Source organism: Rhagoletis pomonella, unplaced genomic scaffold (assembly GCF_013731165.1).
Source record: "Rhagoletis pomonella isolate Grant_MI unplaced genomic scaffold, Rhpom_1.0 Rhpom_scaffold_10771, whole genome shotgun sequence".
NCBI lineage: Eukaryota > Metazoa > Arthropoda > Insecta > Diptera > Tephritidae > Rhagoletis > Rhagoletis pomonella.
In genome coordinates, this window is record NW_023469299.1 from 187 (window position 1) to 3,313 (window position 3,127).

The 3,127-nt window shown below is 35.7% G+C and overlaps 1 pseudogene; it reads right to left on the bottom strand.

Moving 5' to 3' along the window:
* Positions 1-637: 637 nt before the first annotated feature.
* On the bottom strand, positions 638-2,190 carry LOC118756533 (annotated as a pseudogene).
* Positions 2,191-3,127: the final 937 nt, after the last annotated feature.

Genomic DNA, 3,127 nt, shown 5'->3' on the forward strand with positions numbered 1-3,127 from the left:
TGGATTTCAGAAGTTTCCTAACTTCGTTGAAAAATTTTCGAAACTTATAAGATGTTTGTTCGAATTTTGGATTTTTTCTAAATAACTTAAAGATTAAAGTTCCGATTTTTCGGGATTTTTTATACATTTTTCCTATTTTTCGTTTTTTGTTTTTGGATTTTTTCGGGACTTTTCGAAATAGATTATTTTCTGAGTCTTCCGGAATTTTATCTTAATGTTTGTTTTTTTTTGGATTCTCTAATCCATGTCTAATCCTTACTTTAGTAAACCTTACTACTTACTTTTGTAAGGATTAGACAAGGTTTATAGACTTGAGTCCCTCATCAGTAGTAAGGGGTTTGTTTTTATAGTTTTGGGTTGTGTCGTTATTGCAGAGGACCATCGATATCAAAATATACTTTCGGAAAAATCAACCTACACTGACACATACTTTTTTAAAGTAAAAAAAAGAAAGTAAGAAAAAAGAAGAAATCTCCTTAAAGTAAAAAAAAATCAAGTGTTTAAATCAAAGCTTGGAAGATCAGTGCGTTTGATTTTCATAAAGCTTTTCGCTTTGGATCAAACCTTAATATTTTTCGATCATGATTAATAATGTACATTTCAAATATACATATGTTTTGATTTGAAAATTTTTATCTTAGTTTACATCAACAGTTTTTTCTTTCGTAGCGGACAAAAAGCCAATAATTGAGCCAGTAGTTTTGAATATCTGAGAACAAATTCACAAAAATTAAATTTTCAAAATTACACAATGCCCACTCTGGAATTCCACTTACCCACACCAGAAGGCTGTGGTCGACAATAAAGAGATATCCCGTTAGATTGGTGGAACGTTGTGCGCGCATTAGAGGCAACAGCAGTAAGCGTCTCATAGACGAAGGCATGCGCGCCCAAGGAAAAGTCAAATAGATATGATCCGAAATTAGTAAGCTCTACAAAAATGTAAATTTATTCGTATATATGTACATAATAAAACCATCAAAGCTTAATTAATAGCCTATTTCCACCAAGAGCTTAACTGTAGTTAAGAGCTCAGGTAAGTGCAAATGCATAACTGCAGTTAGGGCTTGGTGGAAATGAACTATAAAGATTTGTTAGAGTCTGACCGCATTTTTGATTTTTTCACCACTAAAGCAGTAAATACACAATTGAAATGTGATGGTGACGAGTCCCACAACAATCACTGGAAAGCTAGATATATCAGCTAGATTGATTAGATTGTAAGCGCTGAAGCAAAGTTTTAGATAACTAACAGCGATTTCTATAAAAAACGATGGGTGCATAGAGATCATCGAATTCTGCTGCTAACTCAATTATGTGCCGGTGATAGCGTAAGGATTCCGAGATATTTGGTTGAAAGCTAACGTAATCTTCCTCGGCCAAAGTGGCAGCAACTGCTTCGAGTTTATGTTGTAGAATGCGAAAGTGTGCAGAAGTATTAAAGATAAACCAACAAAATAACGAATCCATGGCAGCAACGGCATGTATGGCATATACTATGAAGGATATGCACCAGATGTAGGCAATGATGTAGAAGAATGGCTGCTGCACATCGAATGGAAAGCTGTTGGGGAGAAGTGAATTATGGAGCGCTCAACAATTAGGACGCTTCAAAACATAGATACAAAAATAATTTTCGCTTACGCTGCATCGAAGGGCAGAATGAGTACTGCATGGCCATTGAAGCAGACACTGTACAAGAGTATAAGGGCAGGTACTGTGCAATACAGGGTGCCTGTGGCCGTGCAACAGCTGTAATATACACGTGCGATACGTTGCTGCCAATCATTTTCATGTGTCCATTCTGCACGTTCCTTCACGTTTGCTGGAAACAAGTAGCCGTTTATCAAGAAGTGTTAAAAAGCAAATTCTTTCTACTGCATACATACCACCCTCCGTTAGAGACTCCAAATTTTCAATGAGTGCTATGAACCGTCTTCCCTTCGTCACAAACATAAAACTCTTAAGCACCGAGAGCACACCTTGTAGAAAGACTGTTAGCACTTTGATTGCCTGATCCTGTTCACTGGTGTAAATGTAGACACCCATTAGGATGGTTATAGTTGCAGTCGCTAGAGTCCAACAACCGTACCTATAGGGTGCACGTAAAATAGGCCGATCTCGCGTGGCAAACATATCAATGCCAAGTAAAAGAAAACTGATTTGCTGTATGCGTAGATATTTGTGCATTTTTTTTTTCAGCTCAAAGTGTTTCAAATGCGCGAGATTATTAAATTTCGTTTGCTCTTATAAGGGGAAAATACTCAATGTAGAGGTTGTAAAATTGTAACTATCTGCTTTCCTATTTCTTGATACTGTTACGACTATTTATATTACTGTACTCATTACGTCTGGCTAACGCCCAACTAAATATTAGGCGAAAGTGTGTAATTTTATTAAATCTTTGGAGAATGGTTAATAGCGCTTTGACGTATTAGCATAAAATATATTGAGCAATTGGTGGAGAATGTCAAGGAACTATGTAATAAAAAAAAAGTAAATATTTGGCACTCACATTTTGTTTTTGAAGTGAAACTTCTTTAGCGGCGGTTGGTTGGTTGGGAGTAAATTGGCAAATTCAACGGAAGTTGCAAACGGAAATGGTGCAAAGGGAATGGTGCAACGGAAATGGCTGGGGCTGAATTAAGTGCTTCTGGTGTGTATGCATATGGTATTAATTTAACAAAAATTTGCTAATAGAAGGTTAAAGAATAACACTTAGAAAAATACCAATACAAGAATGAAAGTAAAGGTGAGTACGTACATAGATAAAGAAAAGGATAAAGGCAAGGGTAACAATAAAAACAAAAACAAAGAAGCGTAAAGATATAGGCAAAAATGAAGACCAAGGTAAATTTAAACACTTCACTTATATAAGGGCAAAGGTGAAGGGAAATACGTAGATGAAGAAAATGATAAACATAAAAGTAAGGACATAGAGGAGGATGAGGATACCGATAAAAGTAAAGATGAAGATAGGGGAAGAAAGATTAAAATAAAGGTAATTAAAGAAGAAAGGATATAGAGAGAGACACACAGACTCAATCTGGGAACTATTTCGGGAATTTAGAGATTTTCGGGATTCTCGAGACTTATCGCTAAAATAATCGATATTCTTATCGGTTTT